This window comes from Mesocricetus auratus, unplaced genomic scaffold, assembly GCF_017639785.1.
Source record: "Mesocricetus auratus isolate SY011 unplaced genomic scaffold, BCM_Maur_2.0 Super-Scaffold_4256, whole genome shotgun sequence".
Classification (NCBI taxonomy): Eukaryota; Metazoa; Chordata; class Mammalia; order Rodentia; family Cricetidae; genus Mesocricetus; species Mesocricetus auratus.
In genome coordinates this window covers 28,383,633-28,407,586 of record NW_024429182.1, presented here as the reverse complement: position 1 = coordinate 28,407,586, position 23,954 = coordinate 28,383,633, and the positions used below count along the sequence as shown (strand labels likewise).

Below are 23,954 nucleotides of genomic sequence, written 5' to 3'. Positions count from 1 at the left end.
TTTTCTTTAAAAGGTGAATAAAATTAGTTTAAAAGGTCTGGAGAGATGGTTCAGTGGTTAAGAGCACTGTCCACTTTTCTAGAGGACCTGGCTTTGGTTCCCAGTTCCCACAAGGAAGCTCACAAACATCTGCAACTCCAGTTCTGGAGATCCAATGCGCTTTTCTAGCCCCCATAGGCACTGTATATGTGTTGCGCAGACATACATGCAAGCAAAACACACACACACACACACACACACACACACACACACGTTACAAAACAAAAACAAACAAATGTATGTTAAAGTAGTTGTCTCTCCACACACAACCCCCCCGTGGCTTCCAAAACAGCAGTCTCAAAAGAGCTACAGAAAAAGGCACAGCACTAAAGATCTCTTCTGCCCTGGCATGCTCCTGGGAGCTCAAAAATGTGTGGGGCACTCAAAATGTGGGCATCCACTGATTTGGGTTTGTTTTTTTGTATTTGTTTTCTCTCAGTAATAAAAGAGGCAAAGGGGCTTGTTTGGTTATTTTTCTATTCCCCCTTCTTCAAAAGCAGAGGTCTTGGGAAAGTAGCAACTATTCATTTAGAGTGGCAATTAAAAACAAATATATATGCACTATAAAAGAAATCCCAAAGCAGCCCAAGGAAAATATGAGTCCAAGCAGAATTGCCCATGCGGAGAGCACACATCCAAATGCTCGCAGCACTGCCCGATGACCGGGAAGCCAGGAGCCTCTAGACATGGAAACATGAGACAATGAAATCAGAGTAGCTTCAACTGTCTATGTAAACACACATTTATTAGCCTTTAATCTAAATAGTTTAAACTAGTAATAAAGTAATAACTAAAAAGTTCTAAGGGGCTAGAGAGATGGTCCAATGGCTAAGAGTACTTGCTGCTCTTACAGAGAACCCAGGTTTTATTCTCAGCACCCATGTAACAGCCCACAACCACATGAATCTCCAGCTCCAAGAAACTTCACATCTTCTGGACTCCATGGGCACCAAACACACATGTGGTGCATGCACACACAATGACTATTGGATAGGACACCTTCATATACATGAAGTAAGTCCTTCTTTAATGTGCATTTGCAATAAAACAGAGCTGAATATAAATGGGTTGTATAACTTTTCTAAGTAGTTTGAAGTAAATCAACAACAGGTTTTGGTTGTTATGACCAAGACAGTTTTAGCACTATTTCTCACAGGACCACATTCTAGCAAGTTCTTGCTGTTTAGGTAGTATGCTGTTTATAAAGCCAGTACCTACTCAGTTCTCAATCGAAGGAAAGGAGCAAGCAGTAGGGAGGAAAAAAGCAGGGGCGAGGGAGAAGTCAATTTATTCATCTTTGTACTTTCTAGTAATCTGAATTTCAAAAGAGAGGATTAACTAGTACTTTCACAAAAGAAAGCAAGGTAAAAGGTCCACAAGAAGTAATCAATGAAACAATATTACACCCAGTGACAGAGAATTACGTTCTAGAGATGCTAGCAAATAACAGGTGCCCACTCAAACAATACTATTCGATAGGATACATGAGAAGTGTATACACATTATCATTATGTAATTATACAATTGCATATATATTTGTTAAGATAAGTATCAAATTATTCATTATGACTAACCCTTTGAAGTAGATACAGACTGAAGGGAGGATTGCCTATGGAGTTCAAGGAAGGAATGTGGACATCACATTGCTAAGAAACTTCTATTGCTGTGTGATAATTGCAGAGTTCCTTATATGGTTTTCATGTCTGTTTAATATAGCTGTCTGTACTCTTCTGTGGGAGAGGGTGGTATAAGTACAGAGGCCATGAAATTCTGGAACCAGGTGGTCTAGACATCAATCTTGGATCTCCTATTTACTTTCTTTAAGATCTGGGATGAATTGCCCAACCACTCTGAACTCTAGTAGCCTTTACTAGTGGAGGCTAAGAGTACCGAGGCCATAAAGAGAAAGCATACTACGTACAAAAGACACCTAATACAGAACGTAGCATGAATTCCAACGGCTTATCAGTAAAATTAAGACACGAAAAGGGTAAGTTTATGAGGCAAAAAATATAAAACTACAGATATTGACTTAGGTTAACACAAGTACACTCAGTATCAGTGTGAAGTAGAGTATACTGGGAAATAACAGATGTCCTCAGTTTCCGCCTTATGGCCAGCATTGATGTAATCAAACTCCCTAAGGGTCACACCAAGGCCAGAGGGTGCCTGGGCAGGAAGCTCCCTAGAGGTACGGCTCAATGTGTTGTGACCAACTCCTGATGCTGCTGCCCAGCAACTGTGCTGCCTCATGATGACAATAATAAACATGTTTTACCTGACCAATGGTGTGTGGATTCCTGAAACGCAAATGCAGTGCTATAAACACTTACACCTAATAATTGACCTCAATGGGACTTCTAGTCTCACCTAGAAACACATAACATAAACGAGGGTCAATTATCTAACATTTGGGACAGCAATGGGAGAAAACTGTCTTAATGGTCATGTTCTGGGAACACAAAGCAAGTATCTACTTCACTGAATGACAACCCATTTGAAACTGGCCCTTTTCTCCTACCTGGTATTGCAAGAGGCACTTTTAAACTCTTACAAGGTGGAAAGTCTCCCCCTCTTAACTTTCACAACATGAGAAACCATTTTGTCTTATTGGGGGAGTGTGTGTTTGTGTGTGTGTGTGTGAGTGTGTGTGTGTGTAGCCTGAGGTCACTTCTTCATCATATTTTTCAGAGAGCACCTCTTCACTGAACCTGGAGCTCACCATTTTGAATTGACTGGATGGTCCCCAAGTCCCCAAGGTCCTTCTGCCCCCACCTTCAAATGCTAGGTGACAGGGGGACCCAGCTTTCCTATGGTACTAGGGCTCCAAACTCATGTTGGTCCTTGTGATTGCTCACGAAACATCTGACCCACTGAGTCACCTCCCCACCCCAACAAACATGTAAAGAGGTGAATGACACAGTTGCGACATGATTATTCTGAGTGATAATTAGACATGCCTCACAAAAGCTCCTGCTAATTTACACATTTTACATGATTGAGATCAGAATTTTTTTCTCTAGGGAAAACTGGTTTACCACAAATAAGGTTGCTCACCCACAGACCTGTCTTAGTATAACAAATCACAGAAACTCTTATTTCCAGGAACTCATTTTCTAAGTAGATTTCACTGTCATATTCATCCTTTTGTACAAAATGTCAAAGACAAATACACAAGTGAATTTCAGTCAGCTTTATTTAGTCAACTCGATTAATAAGTTAAAAGCTGAAGATACAACTCGAATCAAAATGGCACACGACTGTTGGACACGAGAAGCCATTTGCGAGCTTGCCTTTGTCAGACTCATGGTCTCAACACATCCATTTACCCTTCACATCAATATAGTGTTTAGAAACGAAAACTGCCATCACCAAAACACAGCAAAATTGTCTGGCCAAAAACCCAATTAATGACACCATTCGTTCATGATCTCCTCAGCCTGCCCTGAGATGTTTGCTTACAAACACCATGATCATTTTGAGTAATCATAGCTATTCTCTAATGTTCTAGTACCCAATTATTTTTTTCTGTGCCAATATCACTGAGCAGTAACAGAAGTCAAGCCTAATGGCATCAGCTTTCAGAAAATTTAATCTATTTTTCCGATTGTGGGCTTTTGTTTTGTAAATACAAATTAATTCAGTCAACTGTCTTCTGAAAACTATGAAGATTAAACAAAGGTTTTAGCTCATCACAGGTCAAACAGAAAGAAAAGGAGGTCCTAACTCTACTAGAAATTAGCTTATTAACATTTAAGAAAATATCATGTACCGAACCAAGTAAGTACTGTATCATGGCATGGCTATAAACAGAGATTTTGAACTGTCAAACATTTAAAATTCTGCTCAGGAGATGTGTTAAGCAATAAAAAACTAACCTACTCTTTTCCTGGGATTTAGATTGAAGTTTGGTTCACATAAATTGCAACAACATACTGTATATTCAATTTTCATTAATTAGACTCCTTTTAAGTTTGTTCATTGAAGAAATCTGGAGCGAAATCCACTAGAGTCAGTTTTTTTTTTTTCGGTCTTACCGTGGGGTACCTTTTCTAACACTACTCCTAAGAGAACAGACATGATTATCTCACTAGCAGTCTGGAGAGTAATTGTGTGAACAAGGAGAGAAGCGTTCAGTCAACATTGGATACAAGTGAACTTGTATTCAGTTTCTCCATGTGTGAGATGAATGAGCTATCATTACCTGGGAGCCCACCCCCGATGTCTAGACGCTAACTGACTAGGAGTTAAGACAGCAGGAAAGGGAGTCGTTGCACATTCTAGGGGTGTATTTGTGAGATCCATCTAGTCGGCTTGAAATGTCCCCAAATCAATCTCCATTCAAGCTTTCTATTTTTGCTTACCTTTGCCCCTGCACTTCTTGTGTTTCTGAGTCCACTCAATATATCATGCTTCATGAACCAGGTACAAATCTACATGCTCAAGATATGGAAGTGAGAATTACCTACGATTTCTGATTGCACAGGATGATCTCACCAGATGACTACATTCTGAGGTTAATGACAATCGAAGCTCACCTGCCCAGAATGCCAATAAACTGACAGTGGCCAATGCAACAGAGGGGAAGGGCATCAATGGTGAATACTCCTTATAAATAGTCTGGGTAAATGTGTCCCTGTGAGTATAAGATTGACTAGGCTCAGTATAGAGACCCTGTAACCCTGAACTGTAACTATTCAACCCCCCAAACAGCAAAAAGTATGGTCAAGCTTTCTCAACCAGCATCATTCTTTTACTTTTTTTATTTAATTTTTAAAGAATATTTAACATTCCTTCCACTAAAGTAAAAGCAATGGTTTTAATGAAAAACAAAAGTCCAAAGAAAGGCAAAATACATGCAATGTATATTAAGTAAGACTAACTCTTTTCATGCTTAAAATGTGCTCATGTTACTCAATGTCACAGAAATAAGAATGTTCAGGGAAAAGACAAAGACAAATGATGATGAGGAGGAGGATAAAAACACAGAGCAAAGGACACCAGACTATAAAATTAAAATCAAAGGAACAAAGAAGAGTGAAAAGATCCCATGTTTTGACAAAAGAAAACAGGCAATCCATCTAACTTATCACACAGGCACTAATTTACAGAGCTGGGGGTGTGGAAAGATACAACTCTGGACCACAATACTGCACTGAATTTCAAAATAAGTATGAGAGGGTTTCAAATGTTCTTATAGGAAAGGAATGATAAATATCTAAGGTGGTAAATATGTTAAAGACTTCAATTTGATTACTACAAACATATGCATATTGGGCTAGCCTAGTCTACATAGCAAGTTCCAGGCCAACCAGGATTATATACTAAGACCCTGTTTCAAACAAACAAACAAACACCTAACAACTTTAGCGTGGTTCATAAATCTGTATAATTATTAGCAGTATGACATAAACAAAACTTAAGAATGCAAGTTCGATTTAAAATAAAAATTGGTGGTCTTTGTGGAATCCAGTTTGGCAATGTTTATCTAGCAAGGTTAATATGCATCTAACCTCTGATCCAGAAATCCCACTGATAGGAATTTAGCCACCAAATTTAGTAGCAAGATCTATACATAGGGTAGAATACAACCAATCTAATAGCTGAGCGAGCACACAGCCACAATTTGGCAACTATTAAAATATATATAATTTAATGAAATACCATTGTGAAAAGCCACAATTTCTATGTGTGGCTAGGCAAGATCTCCAAAATTCTGTAAGTACAGAAAACTTAGCTGCAGGATTATAAAATTTAACATTTTTATTAGGAGCAAATGGTGATAATGCTACAAATACTTTGTTTCTGGTAGAAAAAAAATCACAAGTATACCAACACATTTGATGGTAACCAACACACCTCACCTACAGCTTTTGATAAGTTTGAATACAAACAACACACATGTTTTGCTTTTATTATGTTATGATGGTCACCAGGATGTAAGATTATAAGTAACTATATACTCTGACATTGTTATTCAACAAAATCTAGTTTAAAATATAAAGAAAAAACTTAAAATAATTTTTAATCAGCCTTAAAGTCTGAATCTCTTCCAAATCCACCCAACGAGTCTAACGTCCTTTAGGGGTGTTATGAGGTTAAGATAACACAACAAGAGACAGGGGACCAGACACAGAAGAGAAAGCAACGCCGGAGATACACAAACTCAAAATCAAGGTTAGGCCTGGGTAAGTCTTGTGTTTCAAACAGAATGACGACTTATACACTGTACTTTATGAAGCAAGAGACCACAAAAAAAGCTAGCAGAGCAGAGTTGGGGTGGAAGAGGGGGTCTTTCCGAGCACTCCTGGAAGCAGTACCATCTCAGCACAAGAGAAAAAGCACAGGACACCTACCTTGTCTGAATAAAATCAGAACCCGGGTCAGGAGTGTCAAATCCTTCTCAGCTAAGATCCCCGAATGGTTTCACAGGCCACTCTAGATTCAGTGGCGCTCTGCACCTTCACAGGCATTCAGCAAGACATGTGAAATGTCATCAGGCCATGTGACACTTGATAAAAGCTGCTCCAAATGCCTCCCATGGCTTAGGAGGCAAACAAGAAAAAAAAAAAAGTCCATCTTCAATCAGCCCTTAGTATTGAGTCACTATACGGACAAACCAGGAATAAACTAAGAAGAGGCAGAAACCAAGTGCCAGGATGAACAAAGGAAAATCCCGAATCCTGAGATGGGATTTTTTTTCTCTCCTCATCAGTTGTTGATCTATTGCCTCTTAGATACAAACTCACCCTACAGTACTTGGTTGACATAAGGGGCAAACCTCGGACCTGCATGTATCTTTTTCACTTGCAGGCTGGCATAATGTCAGCTTGAGTTTTGTGAGTAGACAAGCACTGGAGAAATCTGAAGCAAGGAGCTACACTTCCTGGCTCTGGGGCCCTCACACAGCAGACTGCCTCCAACAGTGGTGGAGCAAGATGTTCCCTGGGTGACATTTCCCTCTAAACAGCTATCCTTGGCCCTTCTAAAGAAAAATTCTCAGTAAGTTCTGAAAGGCAGATTGGTAGCAAGTTCTACTAGCAAGGCACCGTATTACTTTTTTGGCATGCAGTGTGCCAGGGCCACATCCTCTCTAGTGAGGTATGGACCAAGATCTAGAACTGAGCTGTGAGGGGGGGAGGGTGTAATCTCTTCCTCTGGGACTCCCTTTGAGTCCCTGGTGTGGTGGCTGCGTCCTATATTGGCTGCATTTGGGTTCTGTTTACATAAACCTACAAGGTCCATTTAATATTTAAACCATGGGAGTATCCGTGTTCTTCAAAGGCTGAATGCTTGGTTGAATCTTCTTCCTCCAATGGTTTAGCTACACAGAGAAAATTTCACTCTGAAAAGAGACTCCCTTATTTAGTCCGGGGATGGATCAGTGCTAGCTAGCAACAGCATGTTCCTACCCTACAAGCAACTTAGTCAGATGACCTTGTTAAGTTCTTACGAGGCTGAGCCTGGGCACAGTGACAGTCTGAGAACGATGGAAATGGCAGGGAACTGTGAGAATCCAAACCTAGTAAAAGTAGACACTCTCAGGAAAGAGGTGACAATTGAATGCTTGCTATGTTTATCTTCAATCCAGGGGGAATCATTCCCGGCTTACACCCTGTGCAGACACCCAATCCACCCTGGCTCTTTTCCCTCAGTGCCTTACGGATCTATACATCTCTGTGAGTCCCAGTCCTGCTCACGTTACCAAGGGCATTCTCTTTGAAGGTTTCTCCTTTAAGAAAAACTTAACTTCCTATCTCTGACTTTCACATGGACACAAAGTGAATGCATTCCCGATTCCTAGTTCTGTGGAGAAGTCTGCTCCTCAGAGCAAATGCTAACAGGAAGTGCCTCTCTCAGGCCCCTGGACTGAAGATTATCTACTTGATCAACAATCTGGAAGTCATTCACAGTGCCCTGGGCTCACATATGTTATCCCAGCACTTGAGAGGCAGGAGGATTGCCATGAGTTCAAAGACACTCTGAAGTACACTGAGCTTCCGTAGTAAGAAAGACCCTGTCTCAAAAAAACACCAATGAACAACATACAAAATCACAATGAAGTTAACTGGAGGAGACCACTTGAGTATAGCAGTGGGGATTTAGGATTTACAAGATTTTTAAAGGTGTCACAGCTCTGAGAACCAAAACAGTCAAGATACTGGATCCAAACAAAAGCGTATTTCATAAACTTCTAAGAATGCTCCTTAGCAATACAAAACCACAATAAAATTTTTAGTCATGACTGCTTGATCACGGATTTCTGTAGCTATTTGATAGTTTGTACAACTGAAATGAGAAGCGACAGGGCCTGCTCACTCTAGCCTTGTAATTGCAACTACAGCAGTCAACTCGTTTTCTTTCCTCATGCATGAGTCACAGAACGGAGCCCTATGTTTCCTGTGTGACTAGGCATGTAATGCTACTCAGTTTTCTCCAATACTTCTAAGCTATAACAAACAGCAAAAGTATCAGGATGCCCATCACACTCCTGTGTGGAGAATCAGACAGGAGAGGTACTCACAAGGTAGTGGAGTAACCCTGGTGAAACCAGCTGGTTTTAGAGAGAAGCATCTGCTTGGATTCACCATGGTGGGGCCAAAACGTTTGTGCTAAACACATTCAAAGTAGCACTGAAGTAAAAATGCCAACTGAATTGTGAGAAACAGAAACTACAATGCAGGTCTCGGTGGTACCTGCTGATTGCTGAGGACAACAAATTCCAGTCCTAAGGATGCACAGTTGGCGTGGAACAGCAATTCATGCTTGAGTCTCCCTGTGTGGCTAGACATGGTGCCCCGTGGGTTAAGACACACTCTATGGTGTTGAGGGATGGCAGCAAGTCCATGCTCCACACCAGGCTTTCTATGCAGGCGATCTGTACTCCAAAGCACACAGACAAGCCCACCATAGGTCAGATAGACAGAGACCAGCTAGTGCTGCTCCAAAGCTGGGTCATTTCTTTACATACTGGCCAGAAGGCCTCTCAAAATTGTCTTCCTGAGGTTGGAGAAAGAGTTCTGCAGTTAACAGCACTATGTGCTCTTCCAAAGGACCACGTTTTGGTTCCCAGCAGCCATAAAACAGCTCACAAACATCTCTCACTCCAGTTCCAGGGGATCCGACCCCTCTTCCGGTACCCTTGGGCACAGCACACATGTGGTAGACATACATACATGCAGGCAGACATTCATACACATAAAGTAAGATAAAAAATCTGAACTTGGTCTTCTATCTCAGCCTGCATATTCTATCTCTCTCAATTTCTGTTAAAAGGTTCCCCCCAGAGTCGCGTGAGGCAGGTCACAGGGCTACCTAGCAAGCCACTGAACCTCTGCTTCCTCTCTACAGCTTCTCCATGATCCAGTCATTACAGGCTTATTTCAGTTTCTTTCAGAGTAAGGTTTTCCCCAAGGGAAGGGGGCAAGTGATCTGCCTATTGGCCCTAATGCGGGACACATATACCAATGTGTGGTAGCAACCAATCATGTTCCAGGAAAAGGAAGCTTCTAGCCAGGAGTTTGGGGGGGGAGGGGCGACACGACTGATTTACAGGAAACAAGAAAACAAGCTCACACTTGTATTTAAACATGCGCTCCCAAGATTAAACTCTAAAATGCACCATAAGTGGTGAGGCACATTGTTCCATTTGTTTTAAATGTTTTTACCCCTTCCATGTCTAGAATATGTTTGGCCTCTAGGTGATGCCCTCCCTAAAAATGCAAAGAAATCTATCTTTGCTGGGCGGTGGTGGTGCATGCCTTTAATCCCAGCCTTTAATCGGGCGGCAGAGTCAGGCAGATCTCTGTGAGTTCGAGACCAGCCTGGTGTACAAGAGATAGCTCCCGGACAGCCTCCAAAACCACAGAGAAATCCTGTCTCGAAACCGCCCCTCCCCCCGAAAAAAGAAATCTACCTTTATACTTTGAAGCTAGACAATCTAGAAGTTGGGAGTCTGACAGCAAATGCTGCAGACATTGATGCCCAGCCCTTTGCATACATGTACCCAGCTTGCAAATACTTGCAGCATGTGGCGATTCTCATCCCAACCCAAGAAAACAAAGTGCAAGAAAGTTACCCAATACTCATCAAGTCTCAAAAAGCACAATCATTGGTGCCATCTAAAATTATAATTTTCCCAGTCTTTTAGTTTATTTACTTAGAAGAAAAAAGAAACAGATTTCGCACTGCTTAACCACAGACACTAGTGGTTCTCAGCAAAGGTATTTCCAAATTCAAAGTTATTCTCTTTCGAGATCCAGACTAGACTTACTAAACTCTTGGCTTACAGTACTGCAAGAAGGGTTCTCTGAGAGTAAGGTTTGTTGTTTTTGTTTGTTTTGTTTGTTTGTTTGGTTTTTCTGTCAATACTGATTACCCATCAACTCCCAGGCATCATGAGGCCATTAGAGGCAGAGAATCACCTCCTATTTCTGTCCAACCAGGAGACTCAGGTGAGCCTGCAGATTAACTTAGCCAAGGGTTCTAAGTCTTAGTCTATGGAATCAATTTCTCAGCTGTGTGATCTCAAGCCCAAGTCATTCTATTATGCATGCCACTCACTCCATGGCTGCTGTGATCCTACCTTGTCACCATTCATAGGGAGGATGAGCTGTGAATTCTGCACCTGCTGCTGGGAGGAGAGCTTGCTCACACGGGCCACCTTTACAGGTTCAAGTCCTGTCCTTAGGTGAAGGTTACACAATCTGCTTCAAAGGAAGAGACCTTCTGGTTAACAACTGTGTTTTCAACACAGTTAATAGAACACCCTCGTATGATACAGAACTCTTCAGAACTGGGAAAATCAACAAACTACAAAACATTCCTTCTCTACATGTAGACGGTAAGTGGATTGGAACTCTGGAATCTCTCATCTACCCTGTATCACACAAAAAGCAAAAACATACATGTGTTAAATGTTCTTATGGGTGAGCTGCCTGCTGCTACAGAAAGACTGTGGGGCTTGACAAAGAGATGCGGCCAAGAAAAGTGGTCACATGATACCTCTAGGCTGACAAGGCTGATACCTTTACACCTACCCTGGCTGGGTGTACTGTTTACAGCTTAAGACACCGGGGAACACATTAAGAAACCATATTTAGAGTAGGAAAAACACAGAATTATACTCCTTACCCACAAACACTGGTAGCTTTTATAGCAGAGCAATCCCCAAACAAACAAGCTCACTTCTTGGTGAGTTCAAGTCTCAAATAGATGACTTTTGTTTTCCTAATAACCTACCAGCCCCCTCCCCATGAACAATACCTACCCTGCTATGAGCACATCTTCCCTTAGCATTTATTCTGGTCCTTCCCTGTCAGAGCAACACTACAACTCACAAAACATTCACCTCTCTTAAAAATGATCTCCCTTTCTGAGAGATTGCTCAGTGGTTAAGAACACTCGATGCTCTGTAAAGAACTAGAGTCCTGTTCTTAGCACCCACATGGCAGCTAACAACCATCTATATTCTACTTCCAAGGACTCTGACACCCTCTTCTGACTTCCACAGGCACCGGGTACATAGGCATACATGCAGGTGAAACACTCATATATGTAAATTTTTTAAAAGTTTATGCCCTTCTGCAGTAAAGACAAGAATTCCTTGCTTGTAATCTGTGAACTTTTTAAAAAGTCAAATTCTTTCTCTATCCTCTTTCCAAATATCATGTTTTAGTTAGTAACTACCACCCAACTCCATTATGCTCTTCATGAAAACAACAACCAAAAAAGTTATCATGTAATACTGTATGGTAGTCTGAATAAGAATGCCCCTCATAGGTTAATATTGAATGCTTAGTCGCTAGAAAGTGGCACTATTTGAAATGATTAGAAAGCATGTCACTGGGGTGGCTTTGGGGTCCCATAAGCCCATGCCAAGCCCCGCGGTGTCTCTCCCTTAGTCTGTGGAACTACATATATCTCTCAGCTACTGCTACAGCACCATTCCTATGGGCCACCATGTTCTCTGCCGTGATGATAATGGAATAAGCCACTGAAACTATAAGGAAGCTTCCAATCAAATACCTTCTAAGAGCTGCCTTGGTCATGGATAGAACAGTAACCGGAAGTTGGTACCAGGAGCAGGGTAGAATGTAGACTTCGGACTAGAACGGCAGTTGAAAGCCTTATGCTGGGGGGGAAAGGGAGTGCTGGGGGGGTGGGCTTAATGGGCCATTCTAGTAAGAACATGGACAACGATGGTTCTGACAGAAATGTAAGTTACGACAGTACAGCTAAGAAGTTTCAGAGGAGAAGAATATTAGTAAATGGCCTAGACTATAGGTTTACCTTATCTCCAATTTAACCACCATATATTCCTCTGAAGAATGGTGCAAATGCTATTGGATCACACCACCAATGATTAAAAACAAAAACAAAACTTGTAGACACCTGCAGATTTTAGAAAACACTAAGTCTCAAAGGCTTATTCTTCCATAAACATATTCTTCCAGCTAGCTGGTGATACTACCCAAGCAAAAACAGCTATTCCAGTTTCACAAACACAGCAAGCATTCAACTGTTAAGTCAGGGTTTCTCAATCCTGCACTACTGAAAGTTTGGACAGGGTATGTCCTTGTTATGGGACCATCCAGTGTGTAAGATGGACAGCAGCGTGCCTGGCTCCACCCATCCCCAGTCATGACAATAAAACCTATGTCCAGACATTACTTTATGTCCTCTAGAGGGGAAAACTGGTTTCTGAGGAGAACCACAGAGTCAGTTGACACAACGGCACACGGGAAAATTGTAGTCAATCCAGGAACTAGCAGGAACCAGCTAGCTCTCCTATAGCCTAGCTCAGTGCATATTTCTCTTCAAACAAAGCTAAAGCTCCTCATGGAACAGCACAGGCTACACCAGAGGGCTCACAGAATCTGGAGTCAGCTACATCTTCCTACTAAACAAGTAACATCCCAGCTTCTCTACAGTGAACATACCCAGTGTCTTCCAACCACTGCTCAAGTGATTACAGACCCTCTCCAAAACCTCCCTTCACACCCAGGACAAACCCAGTAGAAACAACACTTGCCTCAAGCAGTACCAGGAAAGTAGAAAAAAATCCACAGCAACAACCACCCAGGCTAAAGCAGGACAATTACTATTGCTCAGGAGCACCTCTCATGAATTAGCAACACCAGTCCTTCAATGTCTTCAACCATGTATGAGGTGAGTATTGTTGTGGGATGTTTGCACACTGTCTAAAGACATCCTGCTGTGGTTGGTTTAATAAAAAGCCAACTGGCCAATAGCTAGGCAGCAGGTATAGGGACTTCTGGACAGAGAGGAGGCAGGGGGAGATAATCAAGGTGCAGAGGAGACAACGAGACACGAAGGGAGTTGGATATACAGAATGAAAGAAAAGTAAAAAGCCACATGGTAAAACATAGATTAATAATAGCAGGTTAATTTAAGTTACAAGAGTTAGGTTAAGCCTTCAAAATTAATAAGTTTCCATGTCATTATTTATGAGCTGGTGGCCCAAAGAAAATTCCAACTGCGAAGTATTTGTCTATTTCTGTTTTGTGATTAAGGAAATGGAGGCCCAAGGAGTTCCAATAAGTCATCTAAGACCTGCCTTCAGAGTCCCAGTTCTTTATTATTATCTGTAGTCAATCCGAGAAATGTGGGAATTAAACCTTCTGAGGACGCCACCTGGTAATCCGAGATCCCCAGGTTTATCCAGGTTTGTTGCTCAAAACTGCTTACGTCTTGACATCACTGTTCTTCTGACCAGAGTTCTTTGGGTGTAAGACAAGCTTATGTATCTATAGTGCTGTCCAACACATATTTTCCTTCTTGGATAGAAAACACACAGAACACTTTAAATCTTGTATTGAAATTGACATGCCATACTTATGCCAATGTCCCAAAATACCTGCCCGATGCCTCCATTAAAAAAGAAGTGAGGTTAACAAACACAAGTGATCTTTAGCAAGCATATGCCAGATACTAAGACACTGAGGGTCACACAACGTAGCCCAAGCTGGCCTTGAACTCTAGATCCTCTTGCCTCTGTTTCCAATGGGGAGTAATATTTTTACAGGTATGTAATGCCACTCCCAGCCCTCTTCACTTGCTTTTATGTGATCCTCATCCATCTTTTCAAAAATATATCTTGCAATTCTGTTTGACAACGGAACTCACTCTAACTCCAAAGTCTTCAGAACTGACCATTTACCTGCTTTTGAAAATCTAATTTCTGGTATACTTCTTTTCTGTCCGGTTTTCTAAGAATACTCCCAAATGGTCCGACACTAGCATACTCTGTTGCATGTTCTTTCATTTTTGCAGACCAGGAAGTGAACCCAGGGCCTCGTGGGTACTCTGCAAATGCTGTCATTGAGGTACACCCCTAAGTCCTCCTTTGCTCTTTCAACATCCTCAAGAATGCACTTCACTTAGAAGAGCTAGGATGCAGGGATCTGAGGAGGTGGCCAAGGCATTCTTGGCTTGAAAGGTGGGTGGAAGTTCCAAGGAAGGCAGATGGAGGGGAAGAGTGGGGTAAACTAGAGCAGGTACCTCCTGGTCTCCCAAGAAGGTGGCTTTCTTGCATCATGGTACGCTAGCAGATGTTCACCACTGCTGAGATACGCTGCTCCTTCCCCGCCTTCTAGCAGGCTAAACTTTATTCACTTCCATGTCCTTTACCTCACTGTTCTGTTTTTAAAGTTCATTTCTATTTTTTAATTATGTAAATAGGAGGTATACATGCAGGTGTCCAAAGAGGCTTAGGGGCACCAGATCTCCCTGGGGCTAGGACTAGAGTTACAGGTGGTTGTGAGCTGCCGGGCATGGGTGCTGGGAACTGAGCCATCTCTCTGTAGAGCCCCCCAGTCTCACCACTTTGAAAAAGCAAGTTTATACTCTCTCATATATGGATTTTAGATATATATCTGGGGAGTGTCAGCCTACAATCCCATGGCCAGAGAGTCTGGGAAACAGAACCTTCATTCAGTGGCTGATGGAAGAAGAGGCAGACTCCCTCGGCTAAGCACTGAGCTGAACTCAAGAAAGCCAGTAACAGAGAGGGAGGACTGATGACCAAAGGGATTAAGACTGGGCTGGTTTAACCCCCAGAAACAGCTGACCTGACAAGGGTTAGCTCTTGAATCCCAGGCTGATGCCTGGGAATCCAGCGTGGGACTGATCAAGACCCCCTTGAATGTGGATGTCAGTGAGGAGGCCTAGGTAATCTATTGAGCCTTGGGCAGTAGATCAGTACTCATCCCGAGTATACACACAGACTTTGGACTCCCATCCAACAATGTGAGATGCACTCTCACCCTGAACTCTTGAGGGAGGGTCTAGGCCCCGCCCTGGATGAAATGACAGACTATGGACACCCCCATGGAGGGCCTCACCCTCCCTGGGGAAATGAGGGGATAATGGGGGGTTGGGAGGAGGGCACGGGAGGAGGGGAGGGACCTGGAACTGATTTGTGAAGCAACCTTGTTTCTAATCTAAATTTAAAAATAAATAATTAAAAAAAAAGAAAAAGCAAGTTGAACACTAATTGCCAACGTAACTTGAAATCTATTTCCAAACAGCACATCAAACACGGCCCCTATGTACAGTCACCTACTTAAGGCACAGGATCCTGTTCTTGGTGTCACACGTGGAGAAGGCCAGCATGCTCTCTCTGAGAAGGAAGGATGCATTCAGAACTAGAGAGTTTCAGGGGGACAGTCAACAAAGATTGATTGCCCTGAGGTAGCCACGTGTTATCAACCCACCCATCCAGAGTGTAGGGCTTGCTCAGTTAATATTTGAAAACACCATGCTTCCTGAGTAAATATATTCTGCTGTGAACTTTGAGATTCAGGCACGGGGCACCGAGGACCTTTAAAATCACTTGGAAATCTGTTACAAACCAACGCTCGCCTCAGCATCGGTTCACATAAGGAAAACAGGCACTGTTTGAGAGCGATTACAGCCACAGGGGAAAATACCAAATGTCCAATGCTAATGTCTAACAAAGAAAGCCACAGACTGCGAAATGCAAAGCAGGCTATGGCAAGTCTTTAACTACAAGGCAGGGGGAATGCACTCCCTATGAAAGTGGATACATAGCATCTTGGTAGCAGATAAGGACACCCTTGAGTGTTCAGCTTGGACTGCAAGGTGAGCCACATTTAGCTGTGTCTTTAGATTTTAGACATTTAAGAGTTAACAGGCTGTTTTCCCCTTCTCTCCCCACCTGAGAGGTCTTCCAACTGCCCAGCAGGGCTCTTATTGCTACTTTCCTCTGGAAGTCAGAGGTTGTCACCCAAACTTTCCAAGCTGTTACCTTTCACCCAGGCACTGGATCGGTCTAAGGCACTGCAGCTGGTTCAACAATTAGCCCAGGAGCTTGCAAAGGAGGCTCAAAGGGGTAACTAGCCTCTCCAATTACCAACAAGTAATGCAATTACTCCATTTAGAAGTGATTTCTTTCTAGAGAAGTTTCCTTCTTAGACCTAAGAAAGGTCAGTTGCAAAGAATTTTACTCTGCTCTCTTTCTATCTACTGAAGAGTGTCAGTCTATAGTTTCATAAACTCAGAAGTTCAGGGATAATGTCCCTAGCTTAGTTCACATTTGTAACCATAGATGAGATTTTAAATGTCCCTGTTAGTGCCCATGCCATCAGAACAACAAGTGCCCGCCTTTCTGGTACATGCTGATTCCACTTCCGATAGTTCTGTTGTACTGTGTATTCCCTTGGAATTTCCCAGGCCTCTACCTTCCCGAGTTACAGCAGGAAAGTAAGTAACCTGGGGGCTAGGAGGTTTACTCCACGAGAGGCCCTGGATTCAATGGCCACCACCAAGAAATAAAATAAAAGATCCGACTTGCTGGGCAAACAAAAATTTTTTTAAAGCATGAGGGGGGCAGAGAGAGATGAGAGATGAAAGGAGAGAGAGAGAGAGAGAGAGAGAGAGAGAGAGAGAGAGAGAGAGAGAGAGAGAGAGAGAGAGAGGGAGGGAGAGAGAGAGAGAGAGAGAGAGAGAGAGAGAGAGAGAGAGAGAGAGAGGAGAGAGAGAGAGAGAGAGAGAGAGAGAGAGAGAGAGAGAGAGAGAGACAACTCAAGTAAAAACATACAGCAAAAGAGGCGGGGTAGGGCAACCCTCATGCATTCTTGGTTATTTTCACAAGAGCAATCACCTTGCAGCACTGAGCAGAAGCAGAAGTCTGAAGAGTAAACACTCTGGAAAACACAGGCAGCACGTGCTTCCTCCTGGCACCTGGTAGAGGGCTCCCTCCCCAGCTCCAACATTGGCTGGGATTTTTGTAGAGGTGAGTTTAGAGGAAGCCCATGCTCCTTAAAATTCAGTAGTCAAGCTGTAAATACATCCTCACCTCTCAAAGACCTACTCTAGGAAACACTGACAATCACAAACTGAAACTATGTTGGTTGTATATTATATACTCGGAACCACATCGGCTAGCATCACACAATGTTTGGCGCATTTGTTGATTCGCCCAACCTACCCAGAGCCACAGTCCCAGCCGCTGCACTGCCTCTAGGCAGTACCTCGTTTAGGACTGAAGCCCATCTAGTAAACCGATTCGCCCGACTCCTCTTAGTGAACTAAGTCTCACTGGTAATCACAGAGTACCTTGTGGAAGTCAAGCGCGGCTTGCTCCTCGCCGACTTTTCCTGGAGTCTCACCATCTGGCACCGCTACAACCCTGGAGAATATTTTAATGAATTGCTTTCCCACAAAGAGCCAAACGTACCTCTCTTCCCAGAGACAGCCTCCTGGAAAGTTCCTGAAGGATCAAGTTTGAGCGGGGCTCTGCTAGCTGGCGGCCCTGGGGAGTGGCTGCAGTCCCCGCAGACCGCCTCTGGGAAGGTGACCGGCACCTAAAGCACTGAGGACACTGAGCTCAAGGGGCTGCAGAAGCAAGGCCCGCGCGCCTCGGGCAGCACAGGGTTTTTTGGAATGCAGGGCGTGGCTCTGCTCCTGCTAAAGAAGTGAGTCAGCCCCTGAGCAATCCTAACCAATAAGCGCGTTCACTGTTGGTGAAGGCGGAACTTACTTTCCTGATTGAGGTCGAGGTTAGCCGCCTTTCATACTCCCCCCACCCCCACCCCCCACCCCCCGCCAGTTTAAGCTTTTAAGAACGTGAGCACTTCGAAAGTTTGTGAAACTTTTCTGAAGCCAGGCTTAAGCATGCTATGATAAGCAGTCCTTGGGTTTCTGCTGGTACAGGCTGCTGAGTTGAGGCTGTAACTTACAGGTGCAGAGCGCTCTTGAGACCTCCATCAAAGCAGGATGAGAGTTTAATGATCTGCAGTCTAATGATCTAGAATGTGCCCACCTAACAGGTGGCCAGATTATATGTGACCCTATATGCAAGATACTTAATACAGCGTTCCACAGTCTAGGTACCCAGAAATGCCACGTCCTGAATCCAGAACTCCACTATTGTAGACAGTCATAGACTGAGCAGGGCCTAGTGACACAGACCTGTAATCCCAATTAATTCAGAGTTGAAGTAGGACACCTGCCTGGACAATTCAGGGAGATTCAAAGTTTTAAAGAGCTTTTTTTGTCTGTTTTTTCCGGGGAGACAGGGGCCAGGTGTAGCTGTGTGAGGGAATTCTAGCTTGTTAACTTACACCAGGAGCTGGGTTCCATCCCCTAAACTGCAACAGAAAAAAACTTAAATGACAAGTTGGCTTTTACTTTTAAGAATTCTTTTTTATGCTAAAAATACACAGGGAATTTTAGCGCTGAAATAGTTGTTTGGTGTTATATGGTCTGACTCTCTTTAAGTCATGAGAAACATGGGCTTGCAGTTTAAATTCCTTGGATTTGGTATGATTATATAATTGAAAGGAAAGGATTACTAACAGAAAAGTCTTAAAGGAGTGATTTTATTTAGGACAAAATTAAATATACATAAAAAAGGCAAGAATAAACTAAAAACACTCTAAACACTGTGGCTTAAACATCATATTTTTAAAAATTTAAAACAAACTTTAAACAGTTGAAATTTGAAAAATTAGAGGAGACAGCAGAACAACTAATTCCTAGGGTCCTGGTCTACTAAAACCTGAACTGTCCACAGTCGCTACAACTGATGGAGTTTCTGACAGGAAGAAAGATTATTTTTATTGGTTATTCCTCTGTGTGTTTGTGTGTGTGTGTGTGTGCTTAAACACAAGTATAGAGGTCATAGAGGTCAAGGGACAGCGTCAGGCAGTCCTCTCTTGGACTGGACTGGGGTTAACAGGCTTGCACAGGAAGCACCTTTATCTGCTGAACCATCTCAGCAGCTCAAGAGATTTTGTTTATAAATTGCACATTAAAAGTTCTTTGGTTTAGAAAGGATCTTGTGAGCCGGGCGTTGGTGTTGCATGCCTTTAATCCCAGTACTCAGGAGGCAGAGGCAGGCGGATCTCTGTGAGTTCGAGGGTCAGCCTGGTCTACAGAGCACATTCCAGGACAGGCTCCAAAGCAATACAGAGAAACCCTGTCTCGAAAAACCAAAAAAAAAAAAAAAAAAAAAAACCCAAAAACAAAAACAAATCAAACAAACAAACAAAAAAAAAAGAAACGATCTCCTGGGTTTAACTTCTCCTCCCCCACCCGTGTGTGTGTGTGTGTGTGTGTGTGTGTGTGTGTGTGTGTGTGTGTGTGTTGTATGTGCATAAACACAAGCACATGCATGTATGTTTATGCTTAGAGACCAGAGGAAAATCTTGGGTGTCTTTTCTCAGGCACACTTGTTTTTAATTGTTTTGTTTGAGACAAGGTTGGCCTGGAATTCCCCAATTGGCTGAAGCCCCAGAGATCTGTGTCTTCACTTCCCCAATGCTGTGACTATAAGTATGCACAATTGTGCCCAGCTCTCCCACCCACCCACCCACCCATCCATCCATCCATCCACCCACCCACCCATCCATGGGGGTGTACCACAGCACCCGTGTGGAGGTCAGAGGACAACTAACCAGAGTCAGTTCTCTTTTTCTACCAAGTGGGTTCCAGAGATCAAACTCAGGTTTGAGAGGCTTAGCCTCCAAGAATCCTTACCAGAGTCATCTTGACAGCCCAAGCCTGGTACCTGGCTTTTTTAAATGTGGCTTCTAGAGTTTTAACTCAGGTCCTAGTGGTTAAACAGCAAACCCAGCAAAGAGCTTTATAGGCTGAGCTGTTTCCCCAGATCACCTGAAAGCCAGTCATCCCACTGGCCAAGGTTTCTTCAAAATGTTCTCTAGCCAACAAGATCTGAAGTGAGGGTGGGGCCTTCCTAAAATGTTCCTCCCTATGAGACAACAGGAGAAAGCAGAAAGAACACTGTACCGTGAACCTAGAATGCCCTTCCTTCCTAGTCTGGGCTCTGCCAGTAACTGACCAGAACAACATCATCTCTCTGAGATTCTCTGCCAGCTCTTCCACTGGGAAGAACGAACTGGAATGGGTAAACAAATAGTCAAAGGGAGCAGAAGCAAGATAGCCCTTCTGCTTATATCTAGCAACCAATACCCAGTACATGAAGGGAGCCTGACCGTGAAGCTCTCCCATGCTCCCCATAAAGGTAACACTATACTCACAAACCCGTGAAGCTAACTTCTAAAAGCCTCTCTGCTCCACCTCCATCTCTTAGCAACTCACTATCAACAGGTGTGACAGTAAGACGTCCTTTTATGCCCATACCATTTCTGCCGTTCTTGGTTCAAACATTGGTCCCTTGTGCCAGAGTCACTGAGGTTGGACGCTATCCAACTGCTATTTCAGTGGAAGGTCCCTCCCTCTGGGCCTCCAGACACATAAGCACCATCACATGATAAATGTCAAAGTTCAGCATGCCACCACTCTCCATCACTGAGCTATACCTTTAGAGATCAAAAGGAAAACAGCTTCCTTAAAGGCAACTTCTCAAATGTTCAAGTTCATATGGAGCTTCAAAAGCAGTGGCTTTTTTATTTAGAAAACTATTGCTATTTGTTATGCCTTGTGAACAATGTTGGTTCCATATTATACACTAGTATGTTATATACTAGGTAATATGTTGGTTACTATATCAAGCTTGATACTCAGAGCAGGTACTCCCCCCAGGAAGAAGGAACCCTTCCTAAATGCCATCAGTTTCAATAAGAAGTCACAGCACACAAAAGACATTTCTCACAGCCACCATTACTGATATAGTTTCAGTATTCTTGCAAAATGAAGAGGTTAAATATTTCTAGGCTTTTGTTACCTACAATGACAACACAAAGTACAAAGCTTCTCAATAGACAATTATGAAAAAACAAAAAGATTAGCCCATAGGCCCAGAGGTATACTATGCAGGCCTTCGGAAGCTGGCTTTTATGCCATGGAACCCAGTCTTTAAATAATACTGCCACAGAATCCATTGCTCTATTCGTGACTTTCCCATGGGCACTGGGCACATAGTCACCTCCTATGTCCCGCACTGGGATTACTGTCTAATGACCTTCTTATGCCATTTTGCTTCCCTATTCCAGACCCACGAAAGCCTTCCTTCTTCTAGAGCTGGCTCACTGGACCAAGTTCCGAAGACCACTCCTATCCTCTCTCCTTCCCCAAGGAGTACAGACAATTCATAATTCACAACTCCCTCCCTTCTCTGTGAGCTCCCTACCTTCTCTCGTACCAGGTAAGACTGCATCTGGGGCAGGCAGTGTATTTCAGAGTCCTATATGTCTCTTAGGCCTTAGCAGATTCTAAATAGTCATTGTTGTTGATTTAACGCTGCCCAAGTCATATAATAACCTTAACGGTGAAAAGAAAACTTGGCTGATGCATAAAGAATAAACAACTATCATAGTTTTTGAAACCAGTTGGCAAGCAGAAGCCAAGCATCAGATGTCTTTCTCCGCTTTTTACAACACATTCCAACAATACAGAAGGCTTCTCTGGAAGCAAATCCAATACTTCCTGAAAGAAAGAGAAGTTTACACAATACCTAGTGTTGCATCAATTCTCAGTTCCCCAAACACTAGGCCACTAAAGAATAGTATTAACTCAGTCTAGCTTCCTTCCAGTAAGGAACATTTACATGTTTGACTATTTGCCAAAGCACTTTTCTTCTTTTATATAAATCTCTCAATATATGAGTTATAGCCACAAATACCTCTGTTTATCCACCTTTAGCAATGACTTCAATAATGAAGTACAGTATCAAAGCATAATTCAAGACAACTGTATTCTCTCTTCTCTCTCTCTCGTTCACACACACACATTCACTCACTCACACACATGTTGTGGATAATATTTTTGTACACTGTGAAGATATGTCATTGTTATTGGTTTAGTAAAAAGCTGAATGACCAATAACTAAGCAAGATTTCCAGGCACAGAGGACATTATAAGGAAGAAGGGAGAGACACAAGGAATCGTCAGTCACAAGTCAGATGAGGAGGAGGATAGGTAAATTCCAAAGTCACTTGGCAGCATGTAGATGAACAGAATGTGCTAATTTAAGTCATGAGAGCAAGTTAGAAACAAGCCTAAGTTATCGGCCGAGCTTTCATAATTAATAAGATGTCTCCTTGTCATGATTTTGGAGCTGGCAGGAGGGACAGAAAAGTCATAATACATTTGTTTGAATGGTCTAATCAAAAGTCATATTACATTTGTATGAGAGCAAACACCTAGAGGCATTGCCACACATATACCCACACACCCACAGTCACTAGTTTAATTACTGTCAATGCATGTCTGCTTTTATGACAGGTGGAAATAAACACTACCATTCTTCTCAAAAAGCTATGTCAGAAACCAGCTGCCCTATTATCCAATTAAGTGCTTCATGGCTGCTATTGTGACAAAGGGCACTGGAAAACATTCCAAATACAAACAACCAAGAGAGGCAGTCAGAATTCTTCAGACTGTGTTTAATAATAGATATGGTACCTGAAGCATCACAGGCCAAGCACCAAGATGGGGTGAACTGAATGAAGACCACAGACAACAGGAATGCCTGACAAAGCTTCACAGGGCCTTAGGATCCACTCCTAGGGACATCTTCAGGGACGAGACATCCTCTGGCACCTACATTGTACTCCCTTCCCAGGGCTGCCACTATGTGACTGCTCCATGTCTTAGAGTTGTAATTTTTTAAATTCTCAACAAAGGCTTACACCTTCTAGCCATGGCCATGTATCTATGATATCCTGATGGACAAGAGAATCATCTAGTTAGATGGGTGGGAGGAGTAAGTTCCATCAGAAGAAAATGGGTCTACTTCCTAGGAGTGGGACCCAGGAATAAATATCAGCACCTAGCATGAGATTCCACTTTATGCCTAGTGTGGAGGCTAATTCAAGTATTTCTCCACCTGGTTATAAACTGCATTCTTTATAAAGGCTAAAGATAGTGAACTTTTGCCTAGCTGTCACTGGAGTTCCTGTCACTGGAGACATCATGTCTAGAATGTAGATGCTTGCATCTCCCGGTCATCCTAAATAGCTCATTTAACTCAGGACTAATCTGAAATTTGACATCAATAATATTTCTAATACTGCACTCAGACTTCATTCAAAACAGGAAAATGCACCTGGAATTCTATCTACAATTTAGTTCATTTAATTCATGTCCTTGGTCATGGCAATGACTTCCATCTTACACACATTATTTTGGATTTGCTCTATCTCTAACACTGCAAGACAGTTTGTAAAATCTGAAAAATCAAGGACTTATAAACAGTACTCCCAAAGTAAAGAGAACACCACCTATATTAAATCACCTGTCTAAAGTATTTTAATAGAAAATTTAAAAGTTTTTAAATGGTACTGGTTGGGGCAGATTATCAGGTCAGCCATCATAAACACAATGGCTACACTCAATAGTATAAACTGTCTCACATTTAAATTTTTTGATTTTTACTGGTCATCTAGTATTGAATACATTCAAAAGGATGTACTAAAGATACCTGTCATGGTGCATACTAATAAAAT

At 42.5% G+C, this 23,954-nt stretch overlaps 1 protein-coding gene across 14 annotated transcripts in view; it reads right to left on the bottom strand.

Moving 5' to 3' along the window:
• Sgms1 (sphingomyelin synthase 1) overlaps positions 1–23,954 on the bottom strand; it is a 242,644-nt gene that overhangs the window by 56,239 nt on the left and 162,451 nt on the right. For 2 of the 14 annotated variants that reach the window (XM_040745527.1, XM_040745500.1), the window contains one exon: positions 10,625–10,748. The exons of 7 other annotated variants lie outside the window; for them this stretch is intronic. The gene's annotated coding sequence lies outside the window, so the exon portion shown is untranslated. Of the gene's footprint in view, positions 1–6,395; positions 6,417–10,624; positions 10,749–17,761; positions 17,971–23,954 lie in introns of those variants that run through there. 5 more of the 14 variants (XM_040745537.1, XM_040745520.1, XM_040745572.1 and 2 more) reach the window with 4 other exon arrangements.